Consider the following 20,753-nt stretch of genomic DNA (forward strand, 5'->3'; position numbering starts at 1 on the left):
ACAAAATGATTTCCTAATTGCTAAGCAAAGCTTCTGAGCAAACATCATGATGAAGACTGGCTGAAAAACAAGTGCTTATAAGGTTCATATGGGTTTACTATTGCCATTTAGTTTCTGTTAAGGCCTTACAGTAATCAGATATAACTGTATAATTATAATCCTTTATAATATTATAATATATCCAGAGTTTTATCTGTACTTATTCTGACTAAAGCATTTAAAACACTAATGACCAGTCTTCTTTTTGTGTTTATAAGAAGAAGATCTATATTTGTAAAAAGTTCCACACACATAACACTGATGCTGTTCGGGGTCATCATGAGCCTTCATGTGTTCTTGAAGGTAGCGTTTTTGTCTTGAAAATGCTTCCACACTTATCACACTTGGGTGATTCCATTTTTCCGCACACATGCCGTGGCAGGTTAGGCAAGTACTGATATGCTTTGTTGCACTTAGGACACTTAAATGGTTTGGACCCATCATGTTTTGCCCTGTGTCCATCTAACTCATTTCTATAATTGTAACCCTTCCCACATACTTTACACACACATTTAAAGTAAGATTTGTGTAGCCTTGTTCTGTGAACATTTAAGTCGCGTTTTGTTTTAAAGGTTTTTTCACATTTAATGCACGAGTAAGTGCGTAAGTTACTGTGGTTGCTCATATGATTCTTTAAGTCATAGGTGGAATAGAACACTTTTTCGCAAACAGTGCACTTTTACCATCATTGGAATGGCTAACTAAATGTCTTTTGTATCCTGTTCTTGTGCTATATTTGTTTTCACACATATTGCATTCATATTTCTTCTTATTGTCAACAACAATTTCAACAGAACATTCTAAGTCTAAAGGTTGCTCTGTGGCTTTTTCATTATTGTTGCAGTCAAACAATAAATTATCCGCTTGGTCTCCAGACTCAACATTGTGTTCATTTCTATCAGTGTCAGATGACACCACAAAACTCTCCTGCTCCTGTTCAGTCACCGCAAATCCGAAAAAACTTAGGTCGTTCGTGAAATCCTGAAATAAATAATCATATTTTAGCAATTGACATGTGCTATTGTTCCGAAGTCATGAGCCTTTCAACTGGCACACTTTTCTTTCATGTTTTCTTTACGAATGCCATGGGCACAGCAGTTGATCAAAGCAGGATAAATTGTTCCAAATTTTTGTTAAGTTAACAACAGCTCCGTGGTCGGAGACAGAGGCCCCCCTAAACAGGGTCTTGACACGGGATTTTTCGCAACAAAAATGATCATATGAGTTAATCTTATCATATAAGTGTGACTTAGCCACTTAAATAAAACTTAATGTCACAGTGATCTTGACATTTGAACTAGTGACCCCAATTTCAACAGGGGTCTTCCACTATCCAAGGCCAATGCACATGTGAAGTATCAAGCCAATCGGTGAATCAGTTGACAAGTTATTGATCGGAAACTATTTCACACTTAGTGTGACAGTGACCTTAACCTTTGACCTAGTGATCCTCATTATAATGACGGCCATCTACTGTCCAATGCCAATGCACATGGGAAATATCAAACTAATCGGTCCCTTTGTTCAAAAGTTATTGATCGGAAACAATTTTCACTCTTAGTGTGACAGTGACCTTGACCTTTGACATAGTGACCCCAATTTAAATAGGGGTCATCTATTGGCAAAAGAAAATGCACATTGGATGTATCAAGCAAATTGGTCAATCAGATCACATGTTATTGATCGGAAACAAACTGGTCTACCGACCGACATCCAGCAAAACAATATACCCTCCTCTTCTTCGAAGGGGGGCATAATAATAATCAGTCCACTCAGGGCTTACTCTGTCATTCGCCAAATTAGCCAATGGTTACAAATAATGAAATTTGGATACAAAAAGCCATTTGGCTACAAGGATTTCTACATAATCACCCATAAAATATCCTAAATGATAAGAATTCAGACATAAAAAGGTAAATTTGGCTACAGAAAAGTTTGGGCCGGAGGGAGAACTGCCACTGCTACATCCAATCAAATAAATATGGAACAGTGGCCCTTATTCATGAAGTAAACTTATCATCTGAGACTGTACTCACCATATTCTATGTACTCACCATATTCTATCTGACTATCTCGAACTTCAAACTCTAAATCCGAACTCAGATCATGACAGATGTGAGAGCACTGGTATCTGAAACAAATAGCATACAGTAATAAGTGAACTATGAAATGAAAACTATTGTATGTTAAACATATATTGTTTACAAATAAAACAGATAATAGCTCTGAATGAGTGAATGTTGATATTGATAATCCAAAAACGACAAACCATGTGTGCATTTTGAGGAAAGTGCATTGTGTACACACCGGTCTTACTGACCTGTGTACTAACGCGCAAGGAATTGTGGGTAGCACTTCTTTTACAAGTGAAAAGTAAAAGCGAAAGTAAGTCAAGTAATCGTGCTTCTGAAAATCGCTATCAGTCTTAATAGAGATTCAAAATCGCATTTAAACATACTAAATAACATTTCGTTAAACAACATTCCATTTTAAACACATATTTAACACCGTTTTTCTCATTGTAGTAAAATATTCATTCCTACGCGGAACTATTTTGGCGGATGCACAAATCCCCAAATCAGGGGAATGTGATGCGTCCTAGCATAGAGGTGACAATACCGAAGTGACGTCACCATCTATGTATAGAATTTAGGTCACAATATACCAAAAGATTTCCTAAACAAATTCAATGTAAAACCGACAACTTCAACGAAAAATAAAGTCAAACTTTTGCGCGTAGACACCCCATACCCATACCTTTTCTTAAAGAGCATGACAAGCCAAATGGATTTAGACAATAAAAAAGATAGGTCATCCAGTATGTAAGAAAGAACTCGACGCGAATCAACGGTCACTATTTTAAGGCCACCTTTTTACCGGCTGATCTCCAGTTGATGAGGGTTTCCCGCCATCTGTCAAAATCTCATGTAGTCTCCAACCTATAAGCAAAACACTGAATCTGTAGTATACAACAATATTTTCCCTACCACATGCACACAGAAATATTAAAAAATAAAGTCATGGCAAGTGCCCATACAGATAATTGTGTCTTCAAATAAATGACGTTCCATTCTTTAGAGGGTATATCATTGAACACAAAAATGATTTAGTATATTGTAACCTAGAATGGTGGAAAGTGCCTTTGTAAACAAGGGAAGTCACTCTAAATCTAAACCGAAGGTTACACACAACTCCCTAATATTCAATAAAATAATAAATTACAATTATTATAATCGCACCAAAGGTAACATGAATGGTAAATAAAAAAGATTAACAATACGCCAACAATTCTATTTTACAATTATTACTGCTGAACTGGTCTAAAAACTTTTTTCAAATCGTGATCAAATCGTTTATATAATTTTAATATTAAAACAATCAAAGGTGATCAAATCGTTTATATAATTTTAATATTAAAACAATCAAAGGGTTGTTATATCTTATAGATGTTAACGATTTATCGGTCGTTCTACAATAGCACGCGTTCTACATCCGATTTTGTAAGAATCAATACAGTGTGTAACCTTTAATGTCTAGTTTTAATAAGCTTTTTCAGGGCAGGGTCAAGACATTTTTCATGCGTTTTAACTGGCGTTTAGACAGAGTGATCAGGTCTGAGTGACGAGAAATAACCGACACATTCATTTAACAATCTTAAATCAAGAAATTCTTTAAATGTTAACCATATAAGCAGAATCCAAAATATTCTTTAAAAGTACTATACTTAAGTTCATTAGTTTCGGCTATTATCCGGTGCCTAATTCATGCATTATCCGGTGCCAGCAATCGACACAAAAAAAACGTGTTTTTTCTACAAACTAAACCGTCAATCATCATGGTAATGATTCAACAATAATTATGCTGCCGTTTTCATCAGGAAACTAGCTCAGAAATTTCAATTTCATTGTTAATATAGACCAATATCTGCATTTTACTTCCGTTTCCACAGGTTTTGCGCATAAACTGTTGGACAATATAGGCTCCCTCTGCATATTGACGTTTGTGTTACTGAGCACGAGTATAGAATTTACTTAATGAATGTCTTAGTTGTTCCGTGGAATATTGGTTTGGTGAAAAATGTTAACTTAAAAAAAGAATATTGAAATAAAAGAACACACTTACCTCAAAACAGTCAATATATTTCTGATATGATCCGGTGCCTTTTCTCGTAATATCCGGAATCGTTCAAAAGTTTCCGGTATTATCCGTATTGGTTAGGCACCGTGAATATAGAAGCGAGGACGTCACAAAAATCAATGTAACCAGGAACAGAGAAAGTGTATCGTATGACGTAATTGACAAGCGAAGACACGATGACGTGAACCAGATCCAGAGGCAGTATTAAAAAATAAAGTAAAAATATTAAAGAGGCGGTACTGTAAAATTGAATTACCAATAAAACGAGCTTAATTAGGTGATTATAAATTTAAGAATCAAACGTATAAAATGGTAATTCCATTAATGATTCCAAATTTTAAGAGAAGAAAGATATAGTGAATCGAAAACCAACACACACGTGTTTTTAAGTACGTTAATTAACATCATATCATTTTGATAAAATGTTAATTAGATTGAACAGTTTAATAAAAACTTTTTCTTTAAGATATTTTAATTTGCGAACACGCTTCAAAATATCTCCATAAAATGATGGGTGGGAAATTCCATTAGTCAAATGCCATTTTAAAGAAATATTATATTTTATAATTAAATCACCATACTTTGAGTGAAATTTAGCCAATTTACTTCTAAGGTTATGATACAAAAAGCCTAGTTTTAACAATTTCTTCGTTAATATACATGAACATTCTCTGGCATAACGTACCAACTGCGAAATGTAAATACCATAGGATGGACCTTTAAGGATGTTACCATCTAGGAACAGAAAATTCACCGGTAACGCCGGCTTTTAAAGTGCATAACTATAATTGAAATGGAAATGGAAAATAAAGCAACAGAAAAAGGTGAACACTAGTTTTGTTTTAAATTTGTAATTCATGTTTATGAAACTAAATACGTTTTTTTTATAAATCAATATATAAAATATACGTAACAATAGTTTTATGCATACTTTATAATATTCTAACAATTTGACTCGCATTTTTCTAAACTGAGAATTGCTCTGACTGATGTACAAGCACCGTATTGTTACCGTATACCAAACATATGCATAAAAGTAACAAATACAAAATTGCTGAATTCCATTCGTTTCAGACTTGCACTTATGTGCAAATGTATTTTAATAATAGTATAACACCGTGTCTGCATAGTTGTTGAAGAATCATCGGATGATTTTCGTGGGAACGGTCATAAATAATAAATATAACAATACGTGAATGACGTTCAATGTGTATATCGTCTTTTCGTGTTTGGGTTTACATTCGAAAAAACACGATAGTCCGTATTCCGGTTTTTAAATAACAAAAAAAAAATACAGATAAACAAAACGTTTTCTTTACGGCTTTTTTCGTTGTACACAACGCAAGTTTTAATAAAATAATTTATTATAATACTTGCTGTCAAATAATATACTTTACAAAACTTTACATCTAGGAACACATGTTATGTCAAATATATTTTATGAACCGCTGCAAACAAAAATTGTTAATGGTTGTAGAAGATAGTGTTCTTTTCAATCAATAATTTCACGAATGTGTATGTACGGAATTTTTTATCATGTTTTAGTCCCAGGTTGCTGCTCACAAAGGTGGCTGTTAGCATATATAGGATTATTTGGAAGTTGCATCTTTTACGCACTGCGTGTGAACCTCAGTTTCAGAGTTGTATGCATGATCAAGAGTCCTGTCCAAGATTTTGTCGGGCAAAATAACACATGGAATACGACCGTCGCCCTTCCAAATGGCATGGGTGTTTGCATTGAAGAAACCGAGGAGTCATCACACTCGAATGATGTAAAATATTTCAGCATAACTTTTTATCATAATATAACGTTTATTATGGCAATCTATGTACACATACTTCATGCTAACTGATATAGGTGTTAAAGAAAAGGGATAAAACAAGAACACGAACAACAACATTCTGCATTGTAATGAGAAACTGTGTATGATTATAATTAAGTTAAAATAAACGATTATATTTATGTTACTGATGGGATTAATTATTATTTAGTCCAATATCGAAAAATACAATGTTATAATATCTCTGTACCACTGGCAGTGATTTAATGCACTAAACCGTTGTTCCTGATTATATAGAGGGCCGAATTCGACTGGGACTCCATTACGAAATCTACGCTGTTAGCCTCCTTCTTTTACGGGTATATAGTCACACAGGTCCCCGGTGGCATGCTTGCCGACAGGTATAAGAAGCACATTCGTTTAACTTATAGAAACCTCCTCTTAGTAATTAAATCGCCTTTCGGGTTTACGGTAGACATTGAATTTACAAGTAATATCCTTCCAGACATTGAACAAGTTTCGGTTCGAACATTTCATGATTAAATAGAACCCGTGCACTTTTCAACAAGCATTCATGTATGAATTAAAGTAAGACATGTCTTTCTTAAACAACAATAATTTAAAATCCTGTTAAATAACACTATTATTCAAATCAGCCATCATTACAATGTGTGTATTTGCGGCATTGTTTCACTTGAGCCATGGTTGGAACGAGTCGAATGTCTGCACGAAGGCTTCATAAAAAGAACAAAAGGAAAATAGCCAGAAAAACCGACACTTTGTTTTGGGGTTTTATGCCCACTTTTTGGTTTGACAATATAACAGCACATTGCGTTACAAGGAATAATTTGACCTCCCTTTTTTTCTGTAAAAAGTTGACAAACTTTGTTGCATGCAGCAACAATTTATCGACATATATGATTATTCCAATTTTTAGACTCGAAAACGAACCATTCACGGACAATACAATACTAGGTAAGTGCTCACAATTGAAATTGATTATGTGGTATTCTTACTTTCAGGTATGGCGCGAAACGCATTTTACTTACCGTCATGGTTCTGTCGTCGGTACTGACTATTCTAACACCCGTCGCTGCCCGTACAACCGTAGTCTCGTTGTATGCAATACAAGTTCTGCTTGGGTTGCTTACGGTATGGTACCCTTTTGGTTAATAAGCGAGTAAAAATGGTAAACCTTTGATGGAGACAATTTTAAGGTTATTTATATGCAAACAAAAGAACATGTAAATCGACCGATGTGGCTATGAAATTCCCAATCAGTCACCACATTTCTTTTTCTAGTGAACATTTATATTTCTTTGTGATGTATAGTCTTTACAAATTCCCGCTATGAACACACTTTATCCTTTGATATACTTTTTGTTGAGGCTATGACATATCCCGCTATGCAAAAATCTTCTCCATTAGTATTGAACATTGCTATACCGCTGTGATGTAATTATTCTAGGGTATGGCATTCCCTGCTTTGATCGCAATGTGGGGTATATGGGTACCACCTCGAGAGAGAAGCAAACTAACATCGGTGTGTTACGCAGGTAGAAATTTAATCTTTGACAATTGTTGATATGTATATGATATTGTGTTGAGCTGTTTTGCTGAATGCGAGTAATCGTTGCTTTATAAACAATATTATTCGAATGAAACAGATGGCATTTTACGACGACTTATGTGTGCATGCATTATGAAACTGTTCAACATGAAATTAAGTTAAATAATTCATCAGATAAAACACAAGAGTGTTATAATTGTTACAATACTATCAATAGCAGTATAGTTGGAACCAATAATATCATTTTGAGAATGCGATAATTGCAAACACATGAAAGGGATGGTCAACCAGATTGCTATATATCACGACCAATAATAAAGTTCAAAAATACCGTCATTAAATGCTTTACAATGATAAATTTAAAAATTGGATCTAAAAATCTCCAGTAAAAATTCAAGAATAAAATTTAAAAAAAAAAGAAAATAATGTAACCCTCATGAGAGCTCGTACCACTGACCCCTGGAGTCCTGGAGTAAAAAGTCTTCCATTTATACCACACGGATATCCATGCTCATACAATGAGAGTTGTATTTTATACTTTATATAGGCAATCCTCATAGTTTCACAAAATATATCGACAACAACAGAACTCTCCAAAGTACCTGTTAGACATACTCAGTAAAAATTGTATTACCGAATATACTGAAAATATGAAAACTTAACAACATTTATCAAGTAATGTAATATGCTAGTCGTGATATTTTAATCAATATAAACTAATAATTGTAAACAAAATACGGTATTTTAGAATTTTTCTTTTTTTCGTGATATATAGCAATCTGGTTGACCATCCCTTTAATGTGTTTGCATATGAAGAAACCTTTGATTTCAGGACTCCCAGTAGGCTTTGTGCTATCTTTTGCAGCATCAGGCCTACTTTGTGACTACGGCTTCGATAACGGCTGGGCCTCAATTTTTTAAATAACCGGTTTGTTGCTGTTATGTTGTTTTGCATTTTTCTGGACTCTTAGTCTGAATTGTTTGGACATTTTCTAAATTTATCACAAACCTGAGGCGATAGCAATTACACTATCAGAAAATGGTCATACTTGTTTTTGCCAAGATCAAATGAAGGAGAGACCCAGCCTTCATATTTGTATCCGAAGCAATGGTGACTATTTCTATCAATTTGCCTCTCTTTTGTCTTATTTACAATCCAAAGAACTTAACTACGATGTTTGTACAAACTATAATCAAAGCGCTATAGGCGCTGAAGCTGAAGGCCTCGGGCTTGATTAAGTGTGACGTTAAATGCATTTAGGATGCAATGTTCGAATTTCTCCCTTTGTCCGAATTTATACGGATTGACCCTAGCGGTTGAGTGCAGAAGTTCAGAGACTGTAAGAAAAGACAATATTTATGTATATACTACAGTGTACATTAACAGTGGAGGACTACACGATACTGGTGGTAGGAACGATAACATTTTGTTCAACTCTACAGATCTGGTTCGTTTAAATAGGCGGTGAAGATATACAACAACAACATCATGGTCGCAAAAAAATGTTATTGCTGGCGTCAAATAAATCACTTTCAATAGCCTAAAATAGCTTTCTATTACATAATTAACAGATCAGGAAACACTCATACTTCCTTTGTAATGTGTATACAAAAGAACATCCTCCTACCCTGTTAAAGAACGGTGTACAGATTGTGTATTTTGTCTCACGTAGAACTTTTCGCGCTCGATTTGCGCGCTCGATCTGTGCAGTGAAATACCATATCCGGTTACTTCGTCTATTTCCGAGAATGATTGTGAATATTTGTTGTTGTTTTTTTCATCTTATTTTTTCTGGAATGTCTTGTAAACGCAAAATAAAATAACAATATTTTAAAATATGTTTATAAATACAAAATATTATGTCTTCAAAAATGTATCAGAAAAAATTATTCTTACTGTCCCTCGTATCTTTTTGGCCTAGACCTTCAAATGAGGAACTTATTGTCGCATGAATATGTTAACAATTAAAACTATGTCGTAGCCAATGCTTAGCAAATTTGCTTCAATAATATATTTGTACACTTTTTATGACAGTCATGTTGTATAGTGGTGTTCTGTATTGACAAGGCGGGTAATTGCAACTGCGAAGAACTACTTTTATTGCGCATGAATTAAGTGGTAAATCGGAGTTTTGGGAATTGGTTTTTTGGCAGCCAGCCCATTCGGATAGGCTAAGAAATGTGTATCATTACTATGGCATTGGGGCTTCGTCCCAAGCCAAAAATCATAGCATTATACAAATAATGCTTTATCATCCGTTAGATTTTATTTACATACTGCACCTATAGTGTTATAGCGAACTGACAAAACAGTTAAATGAACAGGCGATATATGCAACAAATGAATAAAGGCGGTCAATGATGGCTTAATAATGTGAAGAACGACACCATTATTCGATATTAAAGGCATACAACAATGTAAATCAATATGATATATTATATATAGTTAAATTAAACTTTAGGAGCATTATATATATATATATATATATATATATTTATTTGTTCGCGAGTCCTTAATTTAAGACAGGTGATCAATTCTCCCTTTACACACAAAACAACAATTCAACATTTAACATAAACATAATATAATATGGTGTCACCACTTCGTATGGGTCAATCCAAAACAGTTAACGTGTAAATGGTTGAAAAGCAAAATGTTAATATGTGACGTCGTCAGCGAAAATCAGTCTTGTGTACGCTGACGTTTATGTCGAGAAATCGCGAGATAAAAATCTTGTGCGAAAATGCGCTGGATATTTCGTCTTTTTTTATACAATTTCTCGGCTCATAAATTATGACATGATTTGAAAATTTCCGCAATTTAGCATGAATATGTCCTGTAAACACAGGTACAATGGGTGGTTTGTAATCCGTTTATTTAATTCAAATTATTCCCCTTGAATGACACAGTTTCGTTCGAGCAGTTCACAGGTAGCGCAACCTGTCTCGTAGTGTTCATTTTCAATGGCTATTAAACGCTGTAAATCAAAATGACATCGCGTACTGTTGGATGTCTTCAATCTAAGAAGGTTTGGAAATGATATTTCCACATGCTTAAAATAGGTAAGTGAAAGATATGTGTATTTTGGCTTTGTGATTAATTTTCGCGACTCGCAAGTTTGTACGATAGCAACTGAATTGTTTACACGAAATGGTGGTAGATTTAAATTTGACTTTAAAATGTCATGTCTCAATTTTTTAACACCAACACTATTCCATGTGAAATTTCACAAGACCAGGACACTTCGTTTTAAATTTAAATGATTTATCGAATGTAAATGAACTTTATTTTGAAACTTCTCACCCCGCTACTCAAGATTTGTTTGATGTGGTAGATGATTATGAAAGTGACCTTGAGTCAATCCATGATGAGTCTGATATTGTTATTGATGTAGAAGCTGTCAAAAAAAACCCATCAGATACTGCGTTTATTGAAAAGTCTGAACTTGATGTTGCAGAAGCTGATAAACAAAACAAATTTAAGGTTGACTTTTTAGAAATGTTTAAGCACAAATTTATTTAATAATACATAATAATTGTTATGTAGATAAATAACCAATAATTTGATATTCTACAAGTTGGGAAGTTATTTTTCAAGACCACGAGGAAGTGTGAGGTGTATGGAATCAGCTGTGAAGGATCTTGTATTTGAATTAATTTAATATCATTGCTATCCACAAACTGAATCAGTCTCAATGTAATCAACTACCAATTGATTATTTACTTTTTATTGTTGTGTGTGTGTGTGCGTGTTTGTGTGCATGTGTGGTCTGGAGGATATCATTCTCGTCTAATATCAATCTTTTATGATAAGACAATAACCATGCATTATCTAAATGTTTCAAACCACCTATTAATTAATTGGAAAAAAAACTGTTTGTGTATCTCTAGTAAGTTATTACGGTTTATTTATTAGTCTTCTGTTTCACAGGAAAGCAGGTGTTTTACCTCGCAGACGAAGGCCAGTCACATGGTAAATGTGCAACTGCTGTGGTCAGCCATGTTCACCACTACCTCAACACATACGGTCTTGGGGAACAGCATGCTCACTTTCAGTGTGACAACTGTTGCGGCCAAAATAAAAACAACATAGTCATCTGGTACCTTCTGTGGAGAGTTCTTGTAGGTAATAACAAGCCCTTAGTTATTGTGTTTCTGATAGCTTTTTTTATGTTGAGAAATTAATTTAGCTAAACCCGTTGTTAAAAATATTTGTTTGCAGTAATGTAATTGCAAAATGGTAAAGCGTGTTGATATGTTGTGAAAATGTACACAAAAATTTCCTCTGGTATCAATCCCAAAAGGAAAATTCTCTTAAAATAATATATTGAAATGAGTCAAACCCTTTTTAAGTGAGTCAATCACTACAAAATACATATTCTAAAGTGTAGCCTGACCTTTTTAAAAATTATTTTTTAACATTTCAGGTTTACACAGAATCTTCACACTAAGTTTTATGTTGATAAGACATACAAAGTTTACACCATATTGGCACTTTAGCATCTGGAAGTCAAAGTAGAGGTAAATTCCTTATCACAGTATGGTGTATGTGACCTGCATGATCCTTCTTGATAAACCTTGTCTGCATTTCCATAGGTCTATCTATGTATAGTTCTGCCATGTAATAAAATATGTAAATAATAAAACATAAATCAATTAAAAATAGTGTGTAGGTACTTTATGTCTTGTAACAGGAAAATAAATATTTATTTTAGTAGTTTCAGCTGTTTATTGGTATGAACTTCTTGATATGGCAAACAAAGCCCCATGCAAAATCATCCTTCAAACTTTGTAGTTTTCTATTACAACAACAACAACAAAATAATTGATAATAGGAAAACTATATTTTGCAATTGTTTCTTAATTACATGGTAATCTTGATACAGAAACTTCAATGCAGAAATGTTGTCTGATGTCGCTGCGTCTGTGGGGTTATCGTCAAGGACGGGCCACAACATCCCCCAGCTTGTGGGGGACTCTTCCAATCCTGTTGTTATCTAAGACAGGAAGGATTACCTTTGGACATTGTTTCACCACATAAAGAATGTCACCAAATTTCATCAATTTCCATGTGTCAGCGGATCATCCCGGTGTTGTGGAGTGCAGGGAATTTAGTGACTCATCAGTAGTCAGAATCACTCTCAGGAAGGTCGCGAAAGTGAATGTTAATGTGAGCTGTGACAACCTGCCATAAGAAATGTTTGCGAAAGGGCTTGATCTGGACCATCAGTGGTATTTATTTGAAAACATTCGTGAATTCTGTCGCACAGATGAACCCAAAACTTGACATGTCCGAAACGCGCTACTGGTGAGCAACAAAAAAAGACTGTGCCCCCCAAAAAGAAGATGCATTAAGATGCGCATCTGATCTTCTCTGATCATGCCACAACAATTACATACATCATGTATCAGTGTTTATTTTTGCCAAGGTATTGGGTTATATTTTCCTCCAAACAATGCAAAAAATCCTCTATTCCTAGGAAAGCTAAAACATGAATACGAGTGCTAAATGTGTCAGTTGATACAGTTTTTGAAATCGTTTGTTGTTCTAATTGCACAAGCTTGTTTTCAAGTTTTTTATATCTCATATTTACTAAACAAAAATCATTTTTTCCATGTAACCATGCAATTGTTTTCACCTTATGGACACATACTGCCTTTTCGAAAAACTGGAAAAAAATCAGTGTGAATATTGTATTTATTTATGTTTTACAATGAAAATCCTATATTTTTGTTTTCCATAGTAACAAACACAAACAATTTTTATGTTTAAGTTTTTGTTTATTTTGTCTATTTTTCTCTATCAGAAATAATGATAAATAATGATTATTTCATTTACTGAAACATTAAGTATCCAAGTGTACTTTCAACCAACACTTTTCAATGCTGTTTTTTTCCATTCTGTTGTGTTTGAGGTTACATTATACTTAAGTACACATGTAACTGAATAAAAAAGGAAATTGTTCATGAAACACACAAATTATTGATTGTTATTGTTTAACTAGTTACAAAACAGTGAAATTAATGTTGTGTTTTCCTTTAAACAAACACTTGATTGAAAATACAATTCATAGATTTATAAAAGGCGTGATTGTGTGCTCTTGTAATTATTAACATGTAGATCGGTTACCATAGCCAAACAAATGGTACATTTTAAATGTCCATAATGCTGTTGTAAGTTTATTGCACTATAATTATGTATATGACTAAAGGAAAGATTATTGTTTTAATAAAACAATGTGCTTGTTGCTTGAATGTTTTCGTTGTTTTTTTGTATTAAATGATAACTTTTAGTGATGGTAAAATGTAGGGTTGGTCACTTTAGAAGGTCATAAAATTAGTTTTATATGTGATAAATAAAAAATCTATATCATTTTTGTGAACTACAATGTTTAGAGAATCCGAAATTGCAAAAAAGTCAAAATGTGATTTTTTTGAACACAAGACTGATTTTCCCAGCTTTGGTCACATATTATGATAGTTACTACATGTTTTGTATGCAGGTTGTTTAGGCGTGCTTTGGTCCATTGCATGGTGGTACATAGCAGCAGATGACCCTAGCAAACATCCTCGTATCACAAAAACTGAGGTGGAGTACATCACTGGAAATATAAATTACAACACAGATAAACAGGTATTGTTTAACAACATATATTAAGTGGTTTAGGAACAAGTATTGTGTACATACAAACGCATATAGGATAACATAGTTTAAATGTACCTGTTCGTGTAGTAGTAGAAATGGCTTTTACATGTACTAACCTCGTGTGAGCATACTAGCGCTTTTTCAGAATGGGCCCATACCCTGGCGTTCCATAGTTTTGGCCCCATGTCTGTGGGCATGTCTCACTGCCCAAGTGTGCGACCAGTGGACCCGCAACACCTTGCTCACGAACATCCCCACCTTCATGAAGGAGGTCCTTAAATACGACATCCAGGAGGTCAGTTGCATTTGAAATATATTAATGTTATGAAGAAAAAATGTTTGTGGATAGGGGGCTGAGCAAGAAGGAATGAATTAGCGAGGGAAACTGCGTGAGATTTTTTTGCTAAATTAGAATGACATAATTGTAGCACGTACACATTCGAGATACAATAAGTAGTTTGATCATTCATCGAATGTATCGAATATTTTAAAATAACTTGTAACAAATTTGAACCAACCATTTAGTAACGACGTTTTGCATGCCATGAATGTATCACTAGTACAAAAATTTGAGTAAAATTCATAAAATATCAATACTCAAAGCATGGGAAAGATTGATTTTGCAGACTGTAATTTGCTCCTTCAAATGGTACAAGGATGTGTTGCGAGTACCGGTAAGGCACGTAGAACTCAAAAGTAAAGGTCACATTCACAAAAAAATATATGAAAAGCAGTATTGATAAGGATTCGATGTTGCCGTCAGGCAAGTAGTTTCAGACTCCATGTTATATATATTCATCGAATAGATTTAATAACATATTCAGTAATATAACTCATTATCTTTTGAACAATATTTATTTAAACATCGATATTGTCTTACTAATGGCATATTCATAAAGCAGTTTGGAAGGACAACTTTGTTTTTTTTTTTTATGATTGAAAGCATCGTACTGAACTGTTATTGATTCGATAAAATACTATGCTAGTTGACAAGATTATTGGTCGAGTTGATTGTGTGAAAACGTATTGCACGAGTGGTGCAACATAAAGTGCAAAGCTATGCAGCACAACGCTGCTGATACAAGTTCTCAGAATACCATACGGGTGGGATGTTCGATTTAGTTTAAACCTTTTGCCTATATATCAAAACACACAACGCACGATTGTATGTCGAGTAAACACTGTTAACTCTGAATAATGATAATGTACATACAAATTAGTCCGACTACTATTGTCATAAGACAGCAGAACATGCTACAGTAGTCTCAATATTTGAATGTAAGTTAAAATATGTATACTATATTTATTTATTTGTTTTATTATTATTATTATATATTTATCTATGTATATATGTCTTTATTGATGTTTATGAAGTATATATGATGCAATATCTTTATTCAGACACCTTTCTCACGTGTCACTTGTTCTAAATTGTGTCAAATTCAAATTTCCGGAAAGTTTTTTAACTATTCTTTAATAATATAAAACTCTTCAGAATCTTCAAAATTGAGATTTGACTGAGACAATTCACATTCAAAATACGCATGCGTAAAAAAGTATAAAATTAAAGATCAAAACTTCATTGATGCAGTTCGGCTTATTCTTTACGTTATTATGTATGCTATTTTATAGTATGAAACAATTTGTTATTGTGTACTACGCCCTCATGGTATATAGGGAGATTCCATACGCTTTAGCCTTCTTGCGACAATAAAAATACGTATGTGTTAATTCGAAGTAACCATTTTACTAATGAAAAAAGCTAAATTAATCATGAATTATTCTTTCTAGAACGGAGCGTTGTCTGCAGTCCCGTACATCTGCGAGTTTGTGGGCACCTTGAGTTCTGGGTATGCATCCGACTACATCCGTCTAAGGGGGTGGTTGAACACCACTCGCACAAGGAAACTCTTCGCAACTATCGGTAAACATTCCCCAACAACGTTTATGTTTAACAACTTAATATTTATAAAGTGCGTAACTGTGCCAAAATGTGAATATTTTTTTCGTATTAAAAAGGCAAATAGTAGTTCGCATTCCAATTCCCGAAGACCTTGACACATTCTATTTTCAGTTACTTATTTCGATTTATTTGTAAACTTTAATTTGTTGATATGCTCAAGACCATGACTTTTGCAGTTGTTGATACAAATACCATTTACGGTTGAAACATATTCCACTGATGCATAGTTTATGTCTATAGCCTTCACAGGCTCAAGCGGATGCATTATTGATACGGGGTTCTGTTCGTGTGAGGGGCGTTCTCTAGCGGTAGCACTGCTGTCCTTTGCCGGCCTGTTCATGGGGCTCGAGATTAACAGTTATCATTCAAACATCGTGGACTTTGCACCAAAGCGAGTGGGACCTTTTATTGCTTTACTTGCATTATTCGCGTGTTTCTATGTTTGTTCGCATTATTTACCGGTATAAAAATCACGTAAAGGCGGTCTATTAACCTACCGGTATACGTATTTTGCTTGGAACAGTATACAGTGGGCCTTTTTATTCTTAAGTGTATGTTATTAAATATTTACATTTGTTATTTGTATATTTGCAAAGTAAATCTTAACATGTTTATGTGAAATGTATTGCACTAAATTAGAACAATTAATACTGTAAATAAAAGTCATTTGGCTTCAATAACAAGTATGCAAAACTCGTGTTATCTCTACTCAATCAATTGCTCCAAAATGCCGTTGCTGTATCTCCCTATTTTTCAACGAACAGCAAAACATTATACATTTATTTGATACAGATTTGCCTCTTTTTGGCTTTACCTGCTGCCTTATACTATCCCTAACGAAAAGACATATCTTTATTTCAAATATTTCGACCAAATGAAATCATGGATTATGCAAACTATTTGAAAAATACGTATCCATCCTGCTGCTTTTTTAGCAGCACCGTCTGCGTTTTGGGGTCTCAAATTTTATTCGAATAAATATGTACATGTTGCAAGGTTTTCAGCGAATGTAGCCGGTGTATGGTTATCCCACTCAACTGCAATAATGCTTTGTTATATAACAAATCTTATTTCTCAACGTGTGCATACATAATGATTTCGATAAATTTTATATCGCAGATATTTTGAAAATCTATTCATTCTTCTGTTGCAGATATGCGGGTCTTTTTTACGGCATTACCAATACTATATCAGCCATTACAGGTATGGTTGCACCAATATACGCCGGATACATGTTTCCAAATGTAAGTAGATTTCAACCTAGTCGGAAAGTGAAATTTAAACTTGTTATGCCCCGGATCGAATGATCGGCGGTATATTGTTTTTGGCCTGTCTGTCTGTCTGTCATTGTATGTGTTGGTCTGTGGGTCTGTCACTAAACTTTAACCTTTGTCATAACTTTGCAATGTTGAAAAAAGCAACTTGATATTCGGCATGCGTATGTATCTCATAGAGCTTCACATTTTGAGTGGTGAAAGGTTAAGGTCAAGGTCATCATTTAAAGTCAATGGTCAAATATGTGGCTTGACAGCGGCGCAGTAGGGAGCATTTTTTTTCACAAACACAGCTCTTGTTTATTATCGAAATGATAGCCCAACTTTTCCATGAAGATATAAGTGAAATGTGCTACACTGAGTATTTCGTTCGTTACTTCAGAACACCCCCGAGGAGTGGCGAAACGTGTTCTTCACATGCGTACGATTTGACGTATTTGGGATCATCGTTTTTCTTCTCTTTGCTTACGGGGAATTACAAGTATGTATTACATGTACTAGTATTACGATTCGATGTCTGGTAAGTAAAGTGGTAGGTTAAAGCGCTTTTAACCTTGGCAACGGGGGTTCAATCCCCGTTCTCGAAAGCATGTGAATTTGTTTCGAGTTCATCATACCGGAAAGGTGTGGTTTCATACTGGTACTCTGCGCCCTCCCTAAAACGCACACACACAACACAAGACCACTTCGAAATTGAAAATCTTTAAGTAACTAGAATTAGCTGAAAATTGCAGCTATGGTTCAAACTTCATCCCAACTTTCGTGCGTCCAGTGAGTGAACTGCAAAAAAACAAAAACTTTTACGAGGAATAACTTGTTTTGCTTATTTGGATTTTTTGTTGTTGTATACAGCAGTTCAGTCATATAGTGGTCAGCTCACCAACACACACTTGTCCTGGGTAACCTGTTAAACCATACTTAGTGCTCATATTTTGTAAATAACTGACACGTGCTTAATTTAATCAGAGATAAGTTGGAATGGTCGTATAAATAATTTCATGACAGATTCCTCACAAGTTACAGGTATGTGGGTGGGCTAGAATTCGAAAACGCGATCCTCGGATTCGAGAAACTGTTGTTTGATTGAGTAGGTCCTATATAGAGTCATACAAACGCATTGCGTAGAGAAAATACTGTGTGATTGAGAAGGCCCTATATAGAGTCATACAAAGGAATTGCGTAGAGGAACTACTGTGTGATTGAGTAGGCCCTAAATAGAGTCATACAAAGGAATTGCGTAGAGGAACTACTGTGTGATTTGAGTAGGCCCTATACAGGGTCATACAAAGGCATTGCGTATACGATGTTTCGGACACTCATTAGCTTCTGACGTTGACTGGTTTTGACTGGTCAAGGTAAACCTGTCCACGAATGTCTCCTAATATAAGTTTACTTTGTTACAATGAGTCTCGATGCGTGTAATTACACAACTATTTTAATTGTATCACATTTATTTGTAGGATTGGGCAAAGGATTCCGATTTAAACGTTGATATAGAAATAGAAGTCACCAATAAGAAAGAAGGCATACAGTCACAGCCGGAGACAATTCCTGTTGTATTGATTGAGGACCCCACATATCGCTCTGATGTCGGTGTTGGAAAAGCCACCAGTAACTTGGGAAATTGACCTAGATTGGATGGTTTTTGTGGCGGTTGGATGGTTTAAGAGCGAAATTTTGAAGCCATATCCGGATTAGCACTTTCCTGTTGTCGTGATTGAGGAGGACAATTACCGCTCTGTAGTCGGTGTTGGAGAAAGAGATGTTGTATTGTCACATATGAAAACTGATAGAAACGATGTGTATGCGTTATATCTGATTTTATACAGTCTTGTATTTCTCTTTAATAAATATTCAATGTACATACGTAAATTGGTTATCAAATTTTCTTTCTGAAATTTCGTTAATATGCCTTACAGTAGACATAATGAGATAGATTTGAGACATAACTATACGGCGTTGATATTGGTTGGTGTGAGTGAAAACTAATCAGTTATATCAATGAGATCATAGATCGCACACTTCTTTTTTTCGCACTTCTTAGCTGCATCACACCAACATCAATTACGGTGAGTTGCGCCAGATTTCTTGGCTTATCTCGCATTATTAGATGTATTTTATTATATATATTTATATACCACACAGACATGCAGAAAAAAGAATTGATATCACTTAAAACATTTAAGTTAACTGGCCAAATAATCCATGCATATTTAAATTATTTATACGCGCGTTCTACGAACAGAGCCGTATTAGTGGTTTGCAAGCGTATGTTACTTGATTCAATTATAAATAGTAGCGATAATTATCGCGATCATTCTAAATAAATTGGCCGATGTGGTGGATTAATTATCATTAAATCAATGTGCACAATGTGTTTACCCTATACTTGGCAAAACAGAAAGTCAATTGAATTACCTGTTAATGTAAATTAGACATCTTTTATACATTGCACGTTTTTTATTTCGCGCATTTCTTAGGGGTGGTGGGGTATCTTCATCCGACACGACTCGAGTTATACTGTTCAACATGCCTTATGTTAACGGAGTTTCGCTGTACTGACAGGCAATGGTATTACCATCATACCATTTGGTATGGTGTTAGCATCTAGAGGTCTAAATATACTCAAAGATTTCCTTAACAAATTCAATGTAAAAGCAATAGCTTAAAGGGACTGTCAACCGCGATTGACGAAAAAAAGAAAAGTTCTAAAATACCGTATTTTTTTACAATTATTAGTTTATATTGATTAAAATATATCGACTGGTATATAACATTACTTGAAAAAAGTTGTTAAGTTTTCGTATTTTCAGTATATTCGGCAATAAATTTTACTGGGTATGTCTACCAGGTAACTACCAGTTAACTATAAATAACGCAAGTAGATTGATCATCATCGTCACGTGGTAAACCCAGGAATGCGAATTGTGCATGCGTAGTGAATTGTATATATTTGATATATAAAATTATCATTATACTTGCGTTATTGTATAGTGTGTATATCGTTATGTCAGCTTTTTTGCGATGTACTTTCGATTTCAGATTGCGAAATTGTATTACCGAATATACTGAAAATATGAACTTTTTTCAAGTAATGTTATATACCAGTCATGATATTTTAATCAATATAAACTTAACATTGTAAGAAAATAAAGTATTTTAAAACTTTTCTTTTTTACGTCAATCGCGGTTGACAGTCACTTTAACTACAAATAAAGTCAAACTCTTGCGCATAGAGGCCCCCATAACCATACCTTTTCTCGAAAAGCGTTCAAAGACAAATTGATTAAAACAATAAAAATATAGGTCATGCGATATGTAAGAAAGAACTCGACACGAGTCA

The 20,753-nt window shown here is 34.4% G+C and overlaps 1 long non-coding RNA gene and 1 pseudogene across 1 annotated transcript; one reads left to right on the forward strand and one right to left on the reverse strand.

Moving 5' to 3' along the window:
• Positions 1-211: 211 nt before the first annotated feature.
• Positions 212-2,336, reverse strand: LOC127856155 (uncharacterized). The gene is made up of 3 exons (XR_008037870.1): positions 2,309-2,336; positions 2,094-2,170; positions 212-1,020 (listed from the first exon to the last, which is right to left on the reverse strand). It is a non-coding gene; the product is annotated as an uncharacterized LOC127856155 (long non-coding RNA).
• A 3,489-nt stretch (positions 2,337-5,825) lies between these two features.
• Positions 5,826-19,038, forward strand: LOC127854776 (uncharacterized transporter slc-17.2-like; annotated as a pseudogene).
• Positions 19,039-20,753: the final 1,715 nt, after the last annotated feature.

The sequence above is a fragment of the Dreissena polymorpha genome, chromosome 13 (genome assembly GCF_020536995.1).
Source record: "Dreissena polymorpha isolate Duluth1 chromosome 13, UMN_Dpol_1.0, whole genome shotgun sequence".
Taxonomy (NCBI): domain Eukaryota; kingdom Metazoa; phylum Mollusca; class Bivalvia; order Myida; family Dreissenidae; genus Dreissena; species Dreissena polymorpha.